We start from the raw sequence: 25,107 nt of genomic DNA on the forward strand, positions 1-25,107 counted from the left end.
TCAATTAACATATAATCCTAAATTGCATGCTTTATGTTGAAGAAAAAAACAGCATCTAATATACCATCATAGTAACATATTAAATCTAGTTTAACCTGATTCTCCCAGTGTAACAATTTTGAGTTGTACATAAGGGTTTTACTGAAATTTTCATTCTTTTATTGGTCATGGATTAGTAACTTAGTATTTCCTTAGAATTGATGTAAGCAGGTAAACTGAAGTTGATGATCAAGTATACCTTTATAATAAGCTGAGCAGCTTTAGGCACCTAGATCTTTTGTGAAGTGCAAGTTCACCGAGAGAAGTAATTAGTAGTATGAGTAGGCTTCTCCATCATTGGCTTTTGAATGGCTCTTTATGAAGACAAAAGGAAGGAGGAACTCAGTGTAATTTCTACCTACTTGGATACCTCTGCAAGTATTGTCAATGGTTATTTCTCCTTCAAGCATTCTCCCATTTCCTTTCATCAAATTGGCCAATCTCATCTCAAATCCTCTATAGAAAATGTTGAAGTTACTCTAGGGTGAGATAACAGTTCTCAATGTTTATGGGAATTGAAGAGGTTTTGGGAAAATGGGTAATATTAATGGGAAAAAATTAGATTGTTGGAGTGAAGATTAAGTTCAAAGAGAGAATGTATGCTTTATTATAATTTTGTGCAACTGAAATGGGTGTGAAAACATCATTGATGATTAGTAATAATTACTAGATGTAGTGAGTTTTGAAAGACTCCTTTAAGGATGGCCATTAAATAGGTTTCTGTATGTACCTTTATTATAATTATGTATATGTGTATATATATTTATATACACACAGATTAGAGAAATTATGGCCTTTACTGTAAGTACATCATAGAGTTTGATTGAAAAACAAATTCTGTCAAAGAGCAACGACATAGAATTAGGCATAGTTTACTTCCTGTCAGCTGCTGAGTGTTACATTTCTGATTTAGAGGGGAGAAATGTTCTTTTTCCATAAGATTTGAGGTAATATTTCTACTTTGGTTCCAAATTTCTAGCCTAAGAATAAGAAGTAATTAATATCAAAAGAATAATGAGAAACCTCATCCCTGGTTAAAATATATATTTAGTAAATATTACAGGAAAGAGATACAGGATTATTTAGAAATAGAATAATAAAACAAAACTTTCCTTATCCTTTTTGGTTGTATAATCAGAAATTACATCTCCTGGTTAAATGATCTCTGAGATTAGTTTCTAAAGTAAGATGTATTTTGACAGGAAATTTTAACTCATTTTATTTTCAAAATACATATCTTATAGTGACCATAAATCTAATTTTTGAAGAATATTCTTCATAGTCTTATAGTAGAAAATATAGCCTTGAGTGCTGTACTCTCCATTGCTTTGGAAAACATAATTTTTAGTTGAGCAAAATACTTTTAATTGTGAGGTATTGATGTGGCCCTTGGCTGTTATTATGTAATCATGCCATGTAATTTTCTGTTCTTTGGAAAGTGATGAAATCAGTTCACAGTGATGGAATGGGCTGCTTCTTTTCAGTCCTAAACTTTTCATACACAAATCATAATTATTAATTGGAACTAATTCCAGACCATGTATTTAAATGCCAGTTTTCATGTGAATGCCAATTTTGTCCCTTATTCTCACCTTGAAAACATAACTTGCTCTACTCTATTAGGAAGAAAGCACGAGGCTGTAGTGTGTCTTCTCAGTTCGTATGTTGGATAAATCTGGCCAACAGTTTGTTTATTTAATTATTGATTGAGATAATATTTATTGGATGCTGTTGCACATCAAAAACTAGTAGTAGAAACTAGGAATTTAAAATGTAAGTGGGCTTAATCCTGTCCACAGAAGCCTATAGTAGTGAGGGAGAGTTGCAGTAAATGCAGTGGGAGAGACATACCTATGGGAATAGGCCTGGGAGGGGCTCCAGCCTAAAGGATGGTTTTCTGAGGGAGGTGGGCCTGTAAGAGTTAGAAGACCAGAAAGTGGAAATGGAGGAGAAAGAGAAAGTAGAAGGGAAGAAAGAAGAGGGTAGAAAAGAGGATGTTTTAAAGTGATTCAGCTTCTTTCATAAGTGAGGTATATCTATTGTTAACTATATTTGGGAAATACAATATTTGAATTAATCTCTTAAACCATAGTAGCAAAGCTTCCCAATAGATTCTGAATAGCATCATCTTGCTTCTGAACCAGGGACATTCTGATGATTGATTCATTAGGAGTTCTATGGACTTGAAAGTCAATTGTTATGCAATAATTTACAAGTTAGGACAACTTTAGCTTTGTATAATGAGTAACTTTAAAAAAATCAGATATTCCTGAAAATATATTGCATGCAGTATGGTTAATTCTACAACTTAATAATATAGATTGCTGGTATTTTATTTATCATCTTGAATCCCAGAATCCTTAAATGTGAACTGTTTTTAGAGGTGAGAGGGCAGATCTACAACTGCCATGGAAAAAATAGTTTTGGCTTATTGAAAGGAGGTGGTCAGCCCCTTTAGCTTATCCTAGTAGCTCTGCAACTCCTTCCTTCTACCTGTGTGCTGCAAACCTATGGCTCTTTTTCTGATGTAGTAAAGAATGCATTTGCTTCTGCTGAGTTTCCACATACATGCCTGTTTCAAAACCATGTAATTTTTGCACACTGCTACCTACCCTTTTAGTATGATGACATGATATATATTTCTACACTCAGAATTACCAGGGCTTTGTGTCTGACTTTCCAGGCTTGTTTATCCCAGACACTGCTCTATAGAGGCACCGTCCTTCCTCAGAAGGCTGCCTTGGAAAGAAAAATGAGTGAATTTCCATCCATTGCCTATAAACCACACACGGTTTAATAGCTCTATGCACATTTAAAAATATATTTTATACCTTGCAGTGTTTTTTTATATCTAGCCAAATTCTATATTCAGAGGTTTTTTTGGCCACACCTCAGTAAATAACATCATTAAAGCTTGTGTATTCTGTTTGAATTATTGGAGCTTTAGAGCCTTGCAGGCTTACTGCCCTTTAATGTATGCTCTTGAGTATCCATACAACACAGATTGAAAAGAGTTGCTTTAACTCAAAGAAATGCGAGTTTCTAATAGAACTTCAGGTACCTTCAAATGGCTATTGAGCTTTTGATCGAGGGAAACCTCCAAAAACTACATAATCTATACAAATCTTTTTATGCTTAATATCAGTTGTGGTACATTACGATGCCTGTATCAGAAGAGAGTGGTTATTTTTATTTTACTAACTCTGATATACACAAAATGATGTCATATGATCATGGAATATTAGAGCTATTATGGGACTAAGAAATAATTCACACCTTCTGTGTAAAGATGAGAAAAGTGAGGGAAAATATTGTAAAGGATATTGCTCGCTGTCTCACAGAGTAGAGGTGAAGATGAGTCAGGCATTGAGATTTCTTTATTCTCCCATCCAGTATATGAAACTGGCACTTAATTATAATCTTTTAAATGCTGATTACTTGTATCTTTCAACGGAGGTTTTTTGGATCAATAATGTTTGAAAGTTACAACACTATAGGCCGGGTGCGGTGGCTCATGCCTGTAATCCCAGCACTTTGGGAGGCCAAGGCGGGCAGATCACGAGGTCAGGAGATTGAGACCATCCTGGCCAACATGGTGAAACCCTGTTTCTACTAAAAATACAGAAATTAGTTGGACCTGGTGGTAGATGCCTGTAATCCCAGCTACTTGGGAGGCTGAGGCAGGAGAATGGCTTGAACCTGGGAGGTGGAGGTTGCAGTGAGCCAAGATCATGCCACTGCACTCCAGCCTGGTGACAGAGCAAGGCTGTGTCTTAAAAAAAAAAAAAAAGAAAGAAAGAAAGAAAGTTACAACACTAGTGTTTGATTGAGATACCATGACTCTCTCACCTTCAAAGGTTAGCGATGCTTAACCTTCAATAACCAATGATAATATCATTAATTGATGATAATTAGTATCATCAAATTTACAATAAAACCATCACTATATTTCTGACATCCATGCTTTTTGCCAAATCTGCCTGAAACCTATAGAACAACCTGGGGCTAATTTACCCCTCAGGTGACATTTGCTAATGTCTGGAGTCATTTCTGGTTGTCACAAGAAAGAGTTTTCTGGTTCAAACTGTCAATAATATCAAGGTTGATAAACCCACTAAAGGGATTTAATGCTGCCCTCTGCAACACTTATATGTAATAAAAGATATGTATCCTATACTAGTTGAAAAGAAGTCTGATCTTCCCTTTTCTATTGTATTTCAAACTTTTAGGGTTGTCTCTAGATTACATTATGTCATATTTTCATGAAGTGCTTCAAATATTCTCATCTATGTTTTATAGAACTTGATCCTCTTCCTTTTTGTTCAAAGGTCTATTTTAAGAAGTCTAACCTCACACGAATGCCAGTGCTTTTCCTTTGTGACTTTTCAAGCTTCATTTGTTAGATATGTCTCTAGATATATAGAAAAAAGTGTGATTGTTGTATTTTAGATTCCACCATTGATCTACACAAGAAAAAAATTGTTTTGTGTTTTTTGCATTTCCTGGTATTTATTTGTGTTTGGGGCTCTATCCTTATTAACTATTAACAATTTCATGGGATGATGAATAGTAATTTTTTATACATTGAAGAAATATTGAGTCCGGGAAATAGAAGCTAGACACATAACTGCCCCTTTGGAGTTGAGCCTTCTGCAGGATATTCATAAGTGAATTTACAAACAAGATGTGATATGATGATAAAGAATATGGAAGGCATTACAAATGGACATAAAAGGGCCTATAATCAAGGCTTGAGCAATCAGGTGAGGTCTGAGCTGACACCTGACAAGTACATGGAGGTAAATATTGTTTCTGGCAGAAAAAAACGTTTTGAACACATCTCATTTAGAGATGAGATACAGCCAGTGCCCCAGAGGTACTGAATACGGTAAACAATTGTAGCAGGATGATAGGTATTTGTGTATGTAAACAGACCTAAACATGGAAAAATACAGTAAAAATAAAATCCAAAAGGTAAAGAGAAAATACACCCACATAGGGAACTTCCCATGAGCGGAGCTTTCAGGACTGGAAGTTGCTCTAGGTGAGTCAGTAAGTAGTGAGTGAATTTGAAGACTGAAGACATGACTGTACACCACTGTAGACTTTATAAACACTGTACACTTAGGCTACACTAAATTTAGAAAACGTTTTCTTTCTTACGTAAAAAATTAACTTTAGCTCACTGTGACATTTTTACTTTACCAACATTGATTGTTTTAATTGTCCTTTATATTCTTACTTTAAAGCTTTTTTCTAATTTTAAAAAATTATTTTTTGTTTATATTTTTATATTATTTTGTTAAAAACTAGGACTCAAACACACACATTAGCCTAGGCAGACACACGGTCAGGATCGTCGATATCACCGTCTTTCACTTCCACATCTTATTCCATTGAAAAGTCATCAGGGCCAATGACATGTACGGAGCTTTCATCTCCCATGATAACAGGACCTTCTTTCCAAATACTTCCTGGAGATCCCAGGTGTCACTTTTTTAGAAATATGTCCATGGTGGTTTACTTATTGTTTTTTTTTTCTCTCCTTATAGATTTGCTTATAAGCAAATAATGCATCATGAACATTTCTCTCTATTAAGGAAAATCTGTTGCTGTTGGTGTCCATGTTTTAAAACTTTTTATGGAGCTTGTTGAGCTCTGCAAAAGTTGCACCCATCACTGCGTATTTTCTTGGGAGTTCGTCTTCTCTTTTTAGGTTTATTTACATCAGCCTCACCATAAACATGTGAATAATGTTTGAGCTGTAATGATACTTCAGCTAGGACCTCAACAAGCAATAGGAATTTTTCAGTTCCAGTATAACTTTAAGGGACCCACTGTGGTATATGTGATCCGTCGTTAGCCAAACATTGTTATGTGGGGCATACCTATACTTTTATGAGATAATGCAGAACTTGGAGAGCTTCATTTCAGATCTTTTCATTATGAAACATTTGCTGAGTACCTACTCTAGGACAAGCACCATTCTAGGCTTCAGAACAACAGCACTGAACCAAACCACTGAAGCCTCTGCCGTTGTGTAGTTTACATTCTAGAGTGGTAGTTTATTAGTATTATTCATCTATATATGCAACTTTTCATTAAGAGTTTTCACCCTTGTATACGGTCAGAATGGTAAGTACAAGTGTTTTCATGGACTGAGCAATGTAACGATTGGTAAATTAATGGAATTTTTTTAAAATTATAGAAATAATAAGTTGATATTAAGCTAAAAGTTGTCTTTAAGAACTTTGATACTCAGTCTCTAACTTTTCAAGTTATTCTTTTGGGGTTTCTCTTTCTCATCTGGGGGTATAATGCTTGATGTGGATGAGACTATGCTGGAAGAATTTTATTTCTTTTTTCATTTAAAATATCATAGTTGACGTGGCAGATACACTGATCAGCAGCATTTAGAGAAGGGTAACTTTTTAAATCAGCATGGAAAATTAAGGTACATCTTAGAAAAGTGATTACTCTGCCCTTATACCAAGACACAAGAAGACTTTACACTGGCATTGCAGCATGGAGAGATTTACAACAGCTTTCATTGGTTTAGATGCGGCTAAAGAATTAACAGATGATTGGTTGGCATTCTCAAAATGGAAAATTTAACAAACTTCTAGAAAGGTAATCAAGTTATTGTCTGTATATTCCTCACACCTCTGAATGATGAGTGTGCTTTCCAACATCAACATTCATGAAGCTGACTTTGAAATATTTAACTTAAAAGCATTTTACCCTTCTTTGAAACCTTATTTAAAATGCCCTGATATCAGCTTAGTCCTGTTAGAATAAAAAATAAAGTCATTCAAGAAATTTACACTAGAGATAACCGTTTCTAGGTCATAACGTTTTATTGGATACAATCAGAAAATGTGGTGTGGTTGGCAAACCCTACATTGGGTTTTGAAATTACTGTGCTACCAGTATGTTCCAGCCAATGAGAACCTTTCAGCCATCGGCTTTTATTGATTTGTATTCCTCAGAGTAACATAAATAGCTTTCCTTAAGTCTTCCAAGTTCACTATGGTTATTTTTTTCCTGAAATTTCTGCTGTTAGAAGGCTTATTTATTTATTTATTTATTATTTTTTGAGACAGAGTCTCACTCTGTTGCCCAGGCTGGACTGCAATGGCGCTATCTCGGCTCACTGCAAGCTCCGCCTCCTGGGTTCAAGCGATTCTCCTGCCTCAGCCTCCCGAGTAGCTGGGACTACAGGCGCCCGCCACCACCCCCAGCTAATTTTTGTATTTTTAGTAGAGACTGGGTTTCCCTGTGTTAGCCAGGATTGTCTCCATCTCCTGACTTTGTGATCCAGCTGCCTCGGCCTCCCAAGGTGCTGGGATTGCAGGTGTGAACCACCGCGTCCGGCCTAGAAGGTTTATTCATGCACTTACTCCATGGCTTTCCAAGCCCTTCATGGTTTGAGCTTGGAATTGGTAGCAACGTTCTATGAGCAAGCAGGAAAAAAAGAGGTGCTATAACCAATTATTCTATAAATACTTATAGTATGGAGAGTTCTGCAATCACAACAATACATTTTAGCTTTTTCAGAACAAATAAAGATATTGAAAATTTCTTTCTTTTCTATTTTTAGTTTCTGTGGGTGCATGATAGGTATATATATTTATGGGGTATATGAGATATTTTGGCACAAGCATGCAATAGGTAATAATCACATCATGGGAAATTGGGTCTACATCCCCTCAAGCATTTATCATTTGTGTTACAAACAATCCAATTAAACTCTTAGTTATTTTAAAATATACAATTGAACGATTGGCTCTAGTCCCCCTGCTGAGCTATCAAATACTATAATAGGTCTTATTCTTTTTTTTTTTTTTTTCCGAGACGGAGTCTCACTCTTTCGCCCAGGCTGGAGTGCAGTGGCGTGATCTCGGCTCATTGCAAGCTCCGCCTCCAGGGTTCACGCCATTCTCCTGCCTCAGCCTCCCAAGTAGCTAGGACTACAGGGGCCCACCACCACACCCAGCTAATTTATTTTTGTATTTTTAGTAGAGACGGAGTTTCACCCTGTTAGCCAGGATGGTCTCAATCTCCTGACCTTGTGATCCGCCTGCCTCAGCCTCCCAAAGTGCTGGGATTACAGGCGTGAGCCGCGGCACTGGGCCTGTCTTATTCATTCTTTCTAGTTGTGTTGTTTTTTTTTTTTTTGTGTGCCCATTAACCATTTCCATTTCCTCTCCTCTTCCCCCTCCCCAGACTACCCTTCCTGTCCTCTGGTAACTATCCTTCCATTCTCTATTTCCATGAGTTCCATTGTTTTGATTTTTAAAAGATACTGAACATTTCAACCAAGAAAGGCAAAAATAAGCAAGTACTCCCTCATCCAATCACACTAGAAATTAAATTCATTTTTAAAAAACAACTGAAATATTTTTATTGCTTATTTTCACTTTTAAAATATATACGTGAAATCTAACCCGCAAATTTATACTGTTAATAGACATGTTTTCAACATTTGTTTAAAAATATAAGTTAAGTTTCTAGACTTAACATATGGTGGTTAAAATGAGAATTCGGCACTTTCAAGTCACACTTGATTTTTTTCTATTCTCTAAGATGTTAACTATTTTATTTTACCTGGAAATGTGAATAAATGTATTAAATAGCAATCTCATTGCATATATCAATTGATGGTAATTAAATTGAAGCATCTCTGTTACTATTTTTAAAAGATCCTCCTTTGAATTTTTTTTTTTTTTTTTTTTTTTTTTTTTTTTTTTTTTGAGAAGGAGTCTCACTCTGTCGTCCAGGCTAGAGTGCAGTGGCGCGATCTCGGCTCACTGCCAGCTCTGCTTCCTGGGTTCACGCCATTCTCCTGCCTCAGCCTCCCCAGTAGCTGGGACTACAGGTCCCAGGCTAATTTTTTTTGTGTGTATTTAGTACAGACAATGTTTCATCGTGTTAGCCAGGATGGTCGCCATCTCCTGACCTTGTGTTCCGCCCGCCTCAGCCTCCCAAAAGTGCTGGGATTACAAGTGTGAGCCACCGCGCCTGGTCTGTCTTATTCTTTCTTTCTAATTTTTATTTTTTTTGTACCCGTTAACCATTCCCACTTCCTCTCCTCTTTCCCCTCCCTAAACCACCCTTCCTGTCCTCTGGTAACTATCCTTCCATTCTCTATTTCCATGAGTTCCATTGTTTTGATTTTTAAAAGATACTGAACATTTCAACCAAGAAAGGCAAAAATAAGCAAGTACTCCCTCATCCAATCACACTAGAAATTAAATTCATTTTTAAAAAACAACTGAAATATTTCAATTGCTTATTTTCACTTTTAAAACATATATGTGAAATCTAACCCTCAAATTTATACTGTTAATAGACATGTTTTCAACATTTGTTTAAAAAATAGGAGTTTAGTTTCTAGACTTATGATGGTTAAAATGAGAATTTGGCACTTTCAAGTCACATTTGATTTTTTTTCTATTCCCTAAGATGTTAACTATTTTATGTTGCCTGGAAATGTGAATAAATGTATTAAATAGCAATCTCATTGCATATACAAATTGATGGTAATTAAATTGAAGCATCTCTGTTACTATTTTTAAAAGATACTCATTTGATTTTTTTTTTTTTTTTTTTTTTTTTTTTGAGAAGTCTCACTCTGTCACCCAGGCTAGAGTGCAGTGGCGCGATCTCGGCTCCCTGCCAGCTCTGCCTCCGGGGTTCACGTCATTCTCCCAAGTACCTGGGACTATAGGCGCCCGCCACCACGCCTAATTTTTTTGTATTTTTAGTAGAGACGGGGTTTCACCATGTTAGCCAGGATGGTCTCGCTCTCTTGACCTCGTGATCCGCCCGCCTTGGCCTCCCAAAGTGCTGGGATTACAAGCGTGAGCCACCGCGCCCAGCCTTATTTAAATTTTTTAATCCTGTTTTCAAACTTTATAGTCTAAATTTTGGAAAATGCCACGGTGAAATTTGATAAAGACAATAGCTAGTAGATGTTGACAGACTTTATCTTCTATACCGGTGAGTTTTAACATGCTTTTCTAACTAGCTCCTAGTAACCATGGAATGAAATTATAGAACAGGTACAACTTCAAATTTCATTGGCTTTTCAGCTCTTAAGAGAATAGTCATATCTAAGCAATGAAATTTTGTTTAATCTACCTTAAAATATCTGTAAAATGTGTACTTTCCCACTAGCTATTACAACCATGGCAATCTACATTCAAACATGCATATAAAATGAGTCATCTTTTCCTGCCATTACAGTTATGGAAAATTAGTCCTAATGCCTATTTTATACGAAGCATTGTACTTTCCTACTGTGAAAAAATAGTGAAGTTCTAAATGGAAATGTGAATGAGAAGCAAAATTGGCAATATTCTCTAATAATATGAAATTAACATGTAGAATCAAATCCTTGATTAATGCAACCAAACAAGTTACTGCCAGGACATAAGAAATAGAAAGCAGGCTGGTTTTTCATGATAGAGTTGTCAAGTTTCATGGCATTTCAAAATGCCTTAACTCTGATGACGTCAATTCCGCTACTTCTAGATCTCTGATGCCGGCATGACCTATACCTTAAACATTATGATTTTCTTGGTCATTCAGTCTAGTACTGAGTTTTCAATTTTAGTTTTTTTATGTATTATGTATTGAGGGAAATTGTATATAAAGGCATAGATTTTAGATATATAATTCAATGACAAATATATATAAATTCATGTAGCCAAAACCTAAATCAGGATATGCAATATTTCTACTTGCTAGAAAGTTCCCTTTGTCCACTTTCAGTCATTTCCCAGCTCCAATAGGCAACGTGATTTCTGAAGTCTATATCCATGTATTACTTTTGTCTGTTCTTGGACTTTGTATATTTTGTGTCTCACTATTATTGTTTAATATATATTCTTGAGGTCCTTTCATGTTGTGTGTATTGGTATCTCATTATTTTCATTGTTAAGTTCCATTGTTCATTGTTTTCATTGCTAAGTAGTATTCCATTGTGTAGATATACACATTTTTTTAAAATCTGGATTTTTTTGGATGAATATTTGATTTTTTTCAAAGTTTCTACTATCTTCAGTAATACTGCTATAAACAGGTATGTAAAAAGTCTTTTTGTGGTCATTCAATTGATCTTGTGTAAAGGCCTAGGAGTGAAATTGATAAATATGAAATATTTTTATGTTTAACTTTGTAAGAAACTGGATTAGTTTTCAAAAGTGTGTATTTTATTGTAGTCTTCCATCAGCAAATTATGAGAGGTTGAGTTGTTCACCATATGTTCATCATTTAGTGTTGTCATTTTTTTGCATTCCACAATTAGTAACTCTTTGTGGTTTCAATTTGTATTTACACACAATTAAAGATGTTAGGTGTATTTTCATGTGCATCTTGGCCATTTGTATATCTTTTTTTGAAGCATCTGTTCAAGTTAGACATTAGGATATCTTTTTCTTATTGATGTGTAGGATTTCTTTAGTAGTCAAGCTCTTTTTCAGGTATATATTTTTGAATATCTTATTCTAGTCTGTAGCTTGCTCTTTTATTTTCTTAATGTTTATGATTATTTCTTTTTCATTTGTAAAGACACCTTGTGAATATAAATTTTTGTTCTCTATGTCCTAAGAAATATTTTTTTCTTGAAGATGGGGCAGATTTTCTCCTATGCTTTATATCAGAATCTTTATAGCTTTAGACTATACACCTAAATCTATTATATACCTGAAATTAATTTATGCATTATGATGTAGGGCTTAAGGTTTTTTTTTTTTGACTTAGGAAGTGGTTCCATCATTTGTTAGAAAGATTTTTCTTTCCAATTTGAATTGCCTTGGTGCCTTTGTTTAAATTGAATGATCAAATATGTATTTGTACATTTCTATTCTTCTCTACTAGTGTATTCATTTTCCCTTACACCAATGTTGCTTTGTCTTGTTCAGGATAGCTTTTGACAAGTATTCAACCAGGAATAATAATTTCTCCCAATTCATGCTTCATTATGGTTTTTATCTTTCTATTATAAGTCTTATGCATTTCTATATACATTTTTAAAAACAACCTATCAGTTTTTTCCAAACAGCAGATGGGATTTTGATTGAAATTTAATCTAATAACCAAATTGAAAATTGGCATCTTAACATGATTGAGTCTTCTAATTTATGAACATGGGTTTAGGTCATATATAATTTTTCTCAGAAATGCTTAGTAGTTTTCAGGATGGTATTATTGTATACATTTTATTATGTTTTAATGTTAGCAAGTACAATTTTAAAAGAAATATAATTTATTTTCACATTGGTCTTATGTCTTGTTTTATAAATTTCTTATGATTTTATACATAAGTGATTGTGTTGTCTGTGCATAAAGATTTCTATGGCTGTTTTTTTTTCTTCCAAATTTTGTATTTCATTCTTTTTTGTTGCTTTTTTATTACTGGCTCAAACCTCAGTACAACGTTAAATAAAAGTTACAGGGGCATACATACTTGCCTTGTTCCCACTGTTAGGAAGAACACATTCAATATATAGTCATTAAGTATGACATTTGATGTATGATTATGTAGATGCTCCTCTCCAATATAAGAAAAGGTTTGCCTCTATTCTTGGTCTACTCTGACGTTTTATCAAGACTACTTATATAATTTTGTCAGTAGAATTTTGTACATCTATTCAGATCACTATATGGAACTGTCTTTTTAATGCTATTAATCAATTCAAATACATTGCTTAATTTTTGGATGTTAAAATAACTTTTTATTATCACAGCAAACCACAGTTAATCATTATATATTTCTTATATATTACTAGAATTGATTTGCTAATATGTATTTTTAAATTTTGCATCTGTGTTTATAAGTTATGGAGGCTTATTGTTTTTGGTAATGTCTTTACTAATTTTTCAAACGATGGTAATTTGATTACTTTATTTCCAATTTGCGTGTCCCCTTATTTCTTTCTTTTGACTGATTGCTCTAACTAGGACTTGCTTAGGACTTTTAGTACTATGTTGAATAGCAGTGATGAAAGTGGGCATCCTTTTCTTGTTCCAGGTCTTAGAGGAAAAGCTTTCAGTTTCCCCCCATTTAGTATGAAACTGAGTGTCTGTTCTATATGCTTTCATTATGTTGAGGCGTGTTTCTTCCATACAGTTTTTTCAAGGCTTGGATCATGTAGGGGTGTGGAATTTTATCAAATGCTTTTTTAGCATCAATTGAAATTATCATACAGTTTTTGTCCTTCATTCTATTGATATGATGTGATTTGATGTGAGATGATGATAATGATTTGCATATGTTTAACCATCCTTGCATCCCTGGGATAAATCCCACTTGGACATGATGAATGATCTTTTTAATGTGTTGTCGAATGCAGTTTGCTAGCATGTTGCCGAACATTTTTGCATCAATGTTCACCAGGGATATTGGCCTGTTGTTTTTTATTTATGTGTCTTTGGTTTTGGTATCAGAGTAATACTGTCCTTGTAGAATGAGTTTGGAAATAGTCCCTCCTCCTCTATTTTTCACAGTAATTTGAGTAGGATTGGTATTAGTTCTTTTAAAAATATTTGGTAAAATTCAGGAGTAAAGCCGTCGGGTCTTGGGCTTTTCTTTCCCGGGAAACTTTATTTTATTTATTTATTTTTTTTTTGAGAGGGAATCTCGCTCTGTCGCCCAGGCTGGAGTGCAGTGGCGCGATCTCAGCTCACTGCAAGCTCCGCCTCCCGGGTTCACGCCATTCTCCTGCCTCAGCCTCCTGAGTAGCTGGGACTAGAGGCGCCCGCCACCACGCCCGGCTAATTTTTTTGTTTTGTTTTGTTTTGTATTTTTTAGTAGATACAGGGTTTGACCATGTTAGTCAGGATGGTCTCCATCTCCGGACCTCGTGATCTGCCCGCCTGGCCCTCCCAAAGTGCTGGGATTACAGGCGTGAGCCACCGCGCCCGGCCTTTCCTGGGAAAATTTTGTTTCCATCTCACTACTTATTGGTCATTTCAGGTTTTGGATTTCTTCATGGTTCATTCTTGCTAGGTTGTATGTGTCTAGGAAAGTATCCATTTATTCTAGATTTTCTAATTTATTGGTCTGTAGTTGCTCATACTAGCCTCTAATGATCCTTAGAATTTCTACAGTATCAATGATAATGTTGTCCCCATTTTCATCTCTGATTTTATTTAGTTTTTTTGTTTTTTTTTTTTGTTTTGTTTTTTAGTGTGGCTACAGGTTAGTGGTTTGGTTTATCTTTTTAAAAAAAAAAACTTTTCATTTTATTCATATTTTGTATTTTTTCATTTCAATTTCATTAATTTCTGCACTTATCTTTATTCTTTCCTTTCTTCTATACTTATTTTGGGTCTGGTTTACTCTTGCTTTTCTAGTTCTTTAAGATGTATCGGCGCCTCAGGCCCAGCAGAGCCAGGGCGGCTCCTGCCGGTAGCCTGCGTGCGGCCCGGCCAGCCGCGCCCCGCGTTCATCTCGCCCCGCGTTCATCTCGCCGTTCACTGCCCTGAGGCTGGCGCCGCCATGGGGCGCGGGGACGGAGCTGCTCTGGGGCATTGGAGCCGCGCGGTGCTGGAGAAGCCGCGCGCCGCTGGAGGGAAGCTGCCGGGGCGGGGGTCTGGGCGGCTCAGGGGGCGGCGCGGGCCTCGCGCGGCTCCTGGGGCTGTGGGCTCGGGCGCCTGGCTGCTGCAGGTGCGGGGCTCTTGCCTGGCCGGGCGCTCCTCGGCTCCCACGCACCGGGTTCCTGGACGCTCCCACCGACACTGCCTGGGCGGGGATGAGGCCTGGCGGCGCAGGCTGGCGGCGCCTCCGGGAAGGATGGGCGGCTACGACCTGCGGCGCCTGGACTCTCGGAGCCCGGAAGCTCCTGGGGCTGGCGTACCCTGAGCGCCCGAGGCTGGCAGCTGCGGTTGGATTTCTCGCGATGTCCACTGTTATCTCCATGTCTGCCCCTTTCTTCCTGGGGAAGATCATGGATGTCATCTATACCAACCCCACTGTGTAGACTACAGCGACAACCTGACCCGCCTCTGCCTTGGCCTCAGTGGCGTGTTTCTGTGTGGTGCTGCCGCCAATGCCATTCGTGTCTCCCTCATGCAAACTTCAGGTCAGCGCGTTGTGAAGAGGCTGAGAACTTCATTATTCGCCTCCATTCTGGGGCAGGAGGTTGCTTTCTTTGACAAGACTCGCACAGGAGAATTGATTAACCGCCTCTCATCAGACTGCACTCCTGGGGCGCTCAGTGACTGAAAACCTCTCAGATGGGCTCAGGGCCAGGGCCGGGGCCGGGCTTCTGTAGGCATCAGTATGGATGTTTTTTGTCTCACCTAATCTGGCCACCTTTGTTTTGAGCGTGGTGCCTCCGGTGTCAATCATTGATGTAATTTATGAACGATATCTGCTGAAACTGAACAAAGTCACCCAGGATTCCCGGGCACAAGCCACTCAGCTAGCTGAGGAATGTATTGGAAATGTAAGAACTGTTGGATGTTTTGGAAAAGAAATGACTGAAATAGAGAAATACGCCAGCAAAGTGGACCATGTGATGCAGTTAACAAAGAAAGAGGCATTCGCTCGGGCTGGCTTCTTTGGAGCAACTAGGCTGCCGGAAACCTGATTGTGCTTTCTGTCCTGTAGAAAGGGAGGCTGCTGATGGGCAGTGCCCACATGACCATGGGTGAACTCTTTTCCTTCCTAATGTATGCTTTCTGGGTTGGAATAAGCATTGGAGTTCTGAGATCTTTCTACTTGGAGTTGATGAAAGGACTGGGTGCCGGGGGGCGCCTCTGGGAGCTCCTGGAGAGAGAGCTCAACCTGCCTTTTAACGAGGGGGGAGGGTTATCTTAAATGAGAAAACCTTCCAGGGTGCTTTGAAGTTTAAGAACGTGCATTTTGGCGATCCCGCTCGCCCAGAGGCGCCCATATTTCAGGATTTCAGCCTTTCCATTCCGTCAGGATCTATCACCGCACTGGTTCTGGCGGTGGCCCAAGTGGTTCTGGCAAATCAACAGTGCTTTCGCTCCTGCTGAGGTTGTAGGACCCTGCTTCTGGAACTATCAGTCTTGATGGCCATGACATCCGTCAGCTAAACCCAGTGTGGCTGAGATCCAAGATTGGGACAGTGAGACAGGAACCCATCTGGTAGACAACATGAGAGACTTTAATGCAAAACAGTGTTGCAGAAAAAAAAAACTTCAGAGACTGTATGAAATATGTAAACCATATATCAAGTTATTTGAAAAATACCTATTTTTTCCAAAGTGTGTAAAATATTGCTTTGAAATGTACCTGTTCTCAAGATCTTTTTATTCAGAGTTTTAATAATTGTAACTTTTTAAATGTTTATAGCACTGAAGTTATTTTCAGGTTTTGTATTTTGTTTTATTGTGGAATATTTTAATTAATATAGCATGGCATCTCATTTTCTTTTGCCTGCTGTTAAAGATGGAAGCTATTGTCAAATGACAACTTAAAAAATGGAAGTATAAATAAAAAGCCTGATTATTTTAGGCCAGTTTACCAGTCACTGTGTAATTCTTCTGGTAATAGTCTACCTACTTTAAGTCTAATTTTACTAGATAGAGTAATGGAAAATGAAAATTTAACCCTTTATTCCGATAATCTCATGAAGCAAACCTAACTAACATCAGCTGGAAAGAAGAGAACATTTATATTGCCCGTCTCCTGTGTCTTCAAAGGTGTAAGAGTTGAAGACTACGTGTTCCTATGGGAACTATGTTTGAATATGTGCAATTTTCAACATTCTGGCACAAGAAAACCTGATAAGTTTTTAAAAGGGCAGAAGCTTATTTTTTGAACAGGAAAACCTATTAAATTCACATGTGTGTATGAGTACTTCTGGGAAGCAAGGGGTGAACTGCTAGGTATTATTGAGAATGAATGATTTTTGCATATAAGTTGTTTGAAGGCATGTATTTTGAAAAAAAATCTGTTACAAATTTATAATTTCAAAACAAATTGAATCTTATGATACTTTTGGAATTTCATTAATAAGGCTAAAATCTGAGGAATATAACTAATTTTCAGCCTTAAGACATTTAAGTTTGGAAGTCCTTGCTATTCAACAGAATAACAAGAAAAATGTATCACTCTTCTGAAAAGATATTAATAAGCCCTTTTCTTTTATTTACGGTTATAGTTTTATTTACAGTCTCAAAATTCCTAAAGCAGTGCTGATAACCATTGAATTTGCCATATTTTGTATTCAGTGCTGTTAATGTGCTGTTGCCTCAGGAAAAATTGCTTTTTCTCCATTGATGAGGCTAGACCCTAAGAAGTAATTAAGTCAATGTAAATCAAATGGAAGTTTTGCCATGAACTAAGCATTTATTAGTTCCCTGATTAGACTGGAAGAAGAAACCGCTATTTCATGACAAGCATGGTATATTATATTTTATTCTTCATAATTAATGAATAAAATTGAATGAATGAACGTAGTGTTTTCTGAATTAGTAAACAGTACATCTGTGACAATCATTTTAACAAGCTCTACTTGTGTTCTTTATAAAGTGTGATTTTCAGAAAGCAAACAAAACACAATTACAAGGTTGAATCTGAGGAAAATAATCCTTGTGCCATGGAGGTATTTACAAAATTGCATTTCATTGTTATGTTTTATTTTCTGATGCATGATGTTCAATTATATCTTTAGGTAATACTTTATATCATAGATTAAAATTTATAGTGAACTTTAAAAAAAGATGTATCATCAGGTTGTTTATTTGAGGTTTTTTACTTTTTTGATCTTGGAAATTATAGGTATAAATTTCCCTCTTACTACTGCTTTTTGCTGTATCCCATAGGTTTTGGTATGTTGTGTTGCCATTTTCATTTGCTTCAATAAATTTTTCAATTTCTTCTTAATTTCTTTGTTGAAATTGTAAGGATCATTAGAGGCTACTATGAGCAAACATAAACGCCAGAAATTAGAAAACCTAGAATATATAGATACATATAGATACAGAAATATTCACATTATGAATTTGTTCTTAAATAACCTTTGGTAATTTGTCTCTTTAAAGAACTTTCAGCTGCCAAATTCGTGAGTATGGAATTGTCCATAATAGTTATTATCATTTAAATATAGAGGTTCTGTAATGATATTTCTTCTTTTATCAGTCCTTTTTTCTTAGTCTTACTAGTATGTAACAACTTTATTGATCTTTCCAAAGGAATTTTCACTTTGTGAATTTACTATTTACTTTCAATTTCATTTATTTCTTTCATTACCTCTGTTATTTTATTTTTTTCAAATCATGTTTTGTTTATTTTTTCATTGACTTTTAAACCTATGTATTTTTCCAATACAAGAATTTAAAGTAATAAATTACCCTCTCAATTTAACTCTACACCACAAATATGTAGCTGTTATTATCAACATTTTGTTTTATTTTATTTTTTTAATTGGCACATAATAATTGTGCATATTTATGGGTACATAGTGATGTTTCAATACACATAGTGTATATATTGAATTACCCTGACGAGGTGATGGTAATTAACATATCCATCATTGCAAACATTTACCATTTCTTTGTTTTGGGAACACTCAATATCCTTTGCTAACTGTTTGAAACTATATAATATATTATTGTTAACTATTGTCATACCATAGTGGTCTGGAGCATTAGAACTTATTCCTCCTATCTAGCTTTAATTTTGAATCTTTTAACAAATCTCTTCCTATCCCTCTCTTCCTCTTATACTTTCCAGCCTCTAGCATCCTCTGTTTTAACTTCTATAAGATCAAAATATTTTAGCTTCCACATATGAGTGAGAAGCTGTGATGTTTAACTTTCACTCACATAATACCCTCCATTTCTATGCATGTTGCTGTGAAGGACAGGATTTCCTTGTCTTTTATGGCCAAATAGTACTTCATTGTGTACTATTTCCCTCTCCTCCTTTTTCCCTCTCCTCCCCTCCCCTCCCCTCCTTGAGATGGAGTCTTGCTCTGGAGTGCAATGGTGTGATCTTGGCTCACTGTAACCTCTCCCTCCCGGATTCAAGTGATTCTTCCACCTCAGCCTCCCGAGTAGCTGGGGAGGTGCCACCATGCCCAGCTAATTTTTATATTTGTAGTAGAGATGGGGTTTCACCATGTTGGCCAGGCTAGTCTTGAACCCCTGACCTCCAGTGATCTGCCCATCTCGGCCTTCCAAAGTGCTGGGATTGCAGGTGTGAGCCACCGTGCCCGGCCTATATACCACATTTTCTTTAACCATTCATCTGTTGTTGGATCCTTAGGTTGATTCCATATCTTGGCTACTGTGAATAGTGCTGCAATAAACATCTAGGTGCAGATGTTTATTCAATATACTGTTTTCCTTATATTTTTTCTAAATTATCTTTTGATTTCTTTTATGAACTATGAGTTAGTTAAATAGTGTTTCATGTTATTTACAACTATTTGGGGGTTTCCTAGGTAACTCTTATGTCATCAATTTCAAATTAAATTTTATTGTGATCAGAGAATATATTCTATAAAATCTAAAACTTAAATTCATTTAAACTTACTCTTTGATTCAGCATTTGGCCTATGTTGGTGATGCTTTCAATACACGAGAAAACAATGTATATTCAGCATTTTAAGTGTAGTTTTTATAAATGTCAATAAGCTCAAGGTGATTTATAATGAAGTTGAAATGTTCTATAGCCATACGAATGGTTTGTCTTACTGTTCTATCAGTGATGAGCAAAGGGATGTTAAAATCTTTAATTATTACTGTCATTTATCCATTTCTCCCTTCAATTCTGCTTTTTCCTTCATGAATTATGAGGCTTTATTATTAAGTTGCTGTCCCTTTCATAATTCTGAAATGGGGGCATTTCATAATTATGAAATAACCAATTCATCAGAGGACAATTCCTGATATTATTGTCCTCTGATGAATTGGTTATTTCGTGATTATGAAATGCCCCCATTTTCTCTTATAATGCACCCTCTTTTCCAGTCTACATTGCATTTTGCTAATATAGCCACACAAGCTTCCTAATGCTTGCTGTGTATATGGTTTATCTTTTCTTATAGGTTTACTTTTCACCTATGTGTGTCTTTATGTTTAATATATGTCTCTGGTAGACAACATTAGTTGGGTCTTGTTCTTTTGTCTAATATGACAATCTCTACCTTGTAATTGGATAATTTAGTTCATAAATATGTTAAATGAAACGTGTTGCCACTTTTAAAAACTGTACAATCTCTTTCTTCTCTTCTCATATTTTTGTTTAATTGTATTTTAAGTATTCATTTTAAATTGCATAGATGAGTTAGTTGCAATGCTTTTGTATTGAGTTATTTGTATTACAATAATCATCAATTTATACTTAATCTAAATTTTACTTAGAGGTAATTTTTTACAACTTCATATATAATGTAAAAAACTGATGACATCCTTTTTCTATTTTTACATTCTCTCCAGTGATTGATAGTGTTGTCCACTTTGTCAAATCAAAACAAGGCAACATTTTCATAAAAAGTGATCTGTGCTCCACCTATCCTATTCATTTGCACTTTTAGGGCAGAAAACTATTCTGCATGATACTATAATGGTATATGAATCTGCCCAAACTCATAGAATGTATGACAGCAAGCGTGGACCCTAATATAAACTATGGACCTTGGTGATAAGGATGTGCCAATGCAGGTTCATCAGCGGTAAGTTATGTGCCACTCCAGAGGAGAATGACAGCAAGGGGTCAGGCTGTGCCTGTGTGGACACGATGATGTATGAGAAATCTTTGTATCTTTCTTTCAATTTTGCTGTGAACTTACAGCTGCCCTAAAAATAAAGTCTATTTAAAAAACCCAAAACAACAACAACAACAAAAACTGATGACAGTAACATTTCCTTTATTCCTCTGTCTTTTGTGATTTTTTTAGTGTAAGTTTTTTTATGCACATCATAAACCCCACAATAAAATGATATCTTTTTCAATTTAAATAGTCAGTTTCCTTCAATGAAATTGACAGATTAAAAAAAGCATTTCTTGTTACTTACATACTTATAATTTCTATGCTTTTCATTTCCTCTAATTTGAAGTTTAGATTTGATGTTATTTCCCTTCAGGCCAAAAACTCTGATAGCATGTTTTGTAGTACAGATTTGCTGGTGACAAATTAGCCCATTTAATTTTTCTGAAAATGTCTTAATTTTACCTTCAACTTTGAAAGATACTTTAATAATATATAGAAACGAACCTGATGCTCTGTCATCTCCAAATACTTTAGTAGAGTGATTCTCAACCAGGAGGAGATTTGCCCTCCAGGAAACATCTGATAATATCTCAAGATATTTTTAGTTGTTCGCCTGGGGAAAGGTGTGAGGAAGATGCTACTGTCGTTTAGTTATTAAAGGCAAACCAAGTCGCTCAACATCCTACAACTCACAGGAAATGCCCACAACAAAGAGTTATATGGCCCAAATGTCAAAAGCGATAGTGCCAAAGTTGAAAAACCCTGTTTTCATATATATTTTCTACAAACACAATTGTGTCTATGTATATACATATATATAATTCTATATATTACAAATCGATTACAGTAATATGTGTGTGCCCCCCCCACAAACACACAATACATGCACAGTACAACTAACAAAACCAGAAAATTGATATTAATATATTGCTACATCTGATTTTCAAGCCCCCATTAAAATTTCACCAATAGTCAGCCAGGCACGGTGGCTCACACCTGTAATCCCAGCACTTTGGGAGGCCGAGGGGGATGGATCACGAGGTCAGGCAATCAAGACCATCCTGGCTAACACGGTGAAACACCGTCTCTACTAAAAATACAAAAAAAAAAAAAAAAAAATTAGCCGGGTGTAGTGGTGGGTGCCTGTAGTCCCAGCTACTCGGGAGGCTGAGGCAGGAAAATGGCATGAACCCAGGAGGCGGAGCTTGCAGTGAGCCCAGATCGCCCCACTGCACTACCGCCTGGGGGACAGAGGGAGACTCTGTCTCAAAAAAAAAAAGAAAATTTCACCAATAGTCCCAATAATGTTTCATTGCAAAAGGATCAAGTTCCGCATCATGCATTGCCTTTCATTGTCATGTCTTTTTAATGTCCTTGTATCAAGAATAGATCTTTAAACCTAACTTGAGCAAGATTTCTGGCCCATATTTTCTTTCTTTTTTTCCTTTGCTTTGCCTCTCCTTCCTTTTCTCCTTTCCTTTCTCCTTCGCTTTCCCCTTCTTTTTTCTCTTCCCTCTCCCCTTCCCTTCCCCCTCCCCTTCCTTCTCCTTTCCCCTTTCCCTTACTTTTTCCTTTTCCCTTGCTTCTTTTTTGAATGGCTCCCTTTAGGTTTTCTGAGGTTTCCTTGTGACTAGAGTCAGGCAATGCATTTTGGAAAGAATATCACAGAACTGATGCTGTGTTTTTTTCATTGCATCCTATCAGCTGGTACATGATTTCAGTTTGTCTCATTACTGACAATGCTTATTTTGACAGGTTGATAATGGTGGTATATACAAGGCTTCTATCTTGTTATTCTCTATTTCTAGATTCTGTTACTTTATTTTATGTTGCTTTTCCTAAAGGGTAATAGGAATTTTATCTGTTTCTTTGTTTTGTTTTTGTTTATTCCCCTACATATTTTTATTCCTTACTATACTTTTAGTACATAGTACCTAGTGCAAAACACTAATGTATGTTGAACACCAACATTTGTTGAACAAATGTCTGAAACTGAATCTGTCCTGCTACTACAAAATCATATATATATATGTTTTTTTTCCCTATAGGGACACCATCAGCTATGTAGTTGTCTAAGCCAAGACCTTCTGCTGGGACTGATTAAAGCCCATGCATCCTCATTATCCAGAGCCTGTGTTGCTCATCTAGAGCTATAGTCAGGCTAACCACTCCTTCTGGTTAATATCTGAGAGGAAAAATCATGCAGCAAGGAGATAACTGTGAGGGAACAAAAATGGCACAAACCCAGCCTGGATTTCTCTCTCCCCTTTTAAAGATTAATGAATGAAAAAAATTCATCATTAGATGTAGTTAGTTTCTATTACATAAAAAGGAAGCTGACGAAATATATAACTGAGTTATATACCTACATCCAATTGGTTCTATTTCTCTGGGGAAGTCTATTAAAGAAGTTATTGAGTATTGTTTACATGTACACTGACAAATATGTCTAAAGGTTATGTCTGAACACCTATAAATTTCTATCAATGATTATATTTAGTTCATTCTTATTACACTGGATTCTAATTCTTATGAAGTTGATGTTTGGTAGAATTAATGATAAAAGGAGATTCTGTCCCCTGTTGAAATTTGTGTGTAGTTACATGCCAGAGTTTTGAAGATTGAGGAAAAGGTTGAGCTTAAGTAATGTTATGGGCAAACTCAATGCTTGAATGTAAGATAGTACTTTACTTTGAAAGATTTGGAGGATTTCATAATGACTTTTACTTTTGCTAGTTATTGATACATTCACACGTAAATTAAGGTTTACTTAGGTAAGCTCAAGGAAATCATGCTTTTTCTCAGGCTTATTTTAAATCTGAATATTTTTACTGTCTTTGCTTTTACAAGAAAATATTCATCATTGTATTTTTTGTCTTAATTTTCAAAGTCAAATGTTAATTGTTTTTGTGGGATTACTTTGGCAAATATGGGAGATCCCCAAACAAATTTTAAACAGTTTTTTCAGCCGGGCGCGGTGGCTTAAGCCTGTAATCCCAGCACTTTGGGAGGCTGAGGCGGGCGGATCACGAGGTCAGGAGATCGAGACCATCCTGGCTAACAAGGTGAAACCCCATCTCTACTAAAAATACAAGAAAATTAGCTGGGCATGGGGTCGGGCACCTCTAGTCCCAGCTACTCCGGAGGCTGAGGCAGGAGAATGGCGTGAACCCGGGAGGCGGAGCTTGCAGCGAGCCCAGATCGCGCCACTGCACTCCAGCCTGGGCGACAGAGCGAGACTCTGTCTGAAAAAAAAAAAAAAAAAAAAAGAAAAAGTTGTTTCTGTTCTCCTTTGTTTTCTACTTTCTCTTAAATAGAAATATATTTCTTTTACAAGTAAATACTATGAATTAAAAAAATAATAAATTATGACTTTCGTGAGGATCAGTTCTCCTAGACATTGGTTTAGCTAATGCCAGCTATTTGGTATAAAAATCTGTATCAGTGGAGAGGTGAAAAAGAGCTAAAGGAAGAATAAGAAAGACAACAGCATCTTTAAGAAGTTTCTCTTTTTTATTTTTTTATTTTTTGAGACGGAGTCTTGCTTTGTTCCCCAGGCTGGAGTGCAGTGGAACGATTTCTGCTCACTGCAAACTCCACCTCCAGGGTTCACGCCATTCTCCTGCCTCAGCCTCCCGAGTAGCTGGGACTACAGGTGCCCGCCACCACGCCCGGCTAATTTTTTGTATTTTTAGTAGAGATGGGGTTTCACCGTGTTAGCCAGGATGGTCTCGATCTCCGGACCTCGTGATCCACCCGCCTCGGCCTCCCAAAGTACTGGGATTATAGGCATGAGCCACAGGGCCCGGCCAAGCAGGCTTTCTTAAAAGAAATCAGTTCTTGTTTTCTTACAAGTTATAACCTCACTACACTAAAGTCACATTTTTTAATAACTTAGGAATTTTCCGAAACTTCAAATACCCTATGGCCCAATGGTAAAACATCAGATGACATTTGCCCCTGATTTAAACCGTTTTTCTTTTCCTCTTTCTTCTTTATTTTTCTTATACTGTCTCCTCATTTCTTTTTCTCTCTTCCTATTTCTCTTTTTCTCTGTTTCTTCCTACCTCCCCTCGTGACTTTGTCTCCTCATCCTATCCCCGTGCTACTTAGATGCCACATCAATTTGACTAGCCTAAATTTACAATGAATACTTTTTAAATTCATGCTTCTGAAACTTTTAAACGATGAAGAGGTGTAAATGTCTCAAATAATAATTTGCTTGATGGCTGAAATGAATGGCATTTCTCAAAAAGGCCAAGGGACTGAATACAGAAATTTAAACAATAACTTTCTGTTAGTGATATGGTTTGGATGTTTTGTCCCCTCCAAATCTCATGTTGAAATGCAACGTCCACTGTTGGAGGTG

The 25,107-nt window shown here is 36.5% G+C and overlaps 1 pseudogene; it reads left to right on the forward strand.

Annotated features, from left to right (window-relative positions):
• Positions 1-4,733: 4,733 nt before the first annotated feature.
• Positions 4,734-17,902, forward strand: LOC129014530 (ATP-binding cassette sub-family B member 10, mitochondrial-like; annotated as a pseudogene).
• Positions 17,903-25,107: the final 7,205 nt, after the last annotated feature.

The sequence above is a fragment of the Pongo pygmaeus genome, chromosome 16 (genome assembly GCF_028885625.2).
Source record: "Pongo pygmaeus isolate AG05252 chromosome 16, NHGRI_mPonPyg2-v2.0_pri, whole genome shotgun sequence".
NCBI classification, from domain to species: domain Eukaryota; kingdom Metazoa; phylum Chordata; class Mammalia; order Primates; family Hominidae; genus Pongo; species Pongo pygmaeus.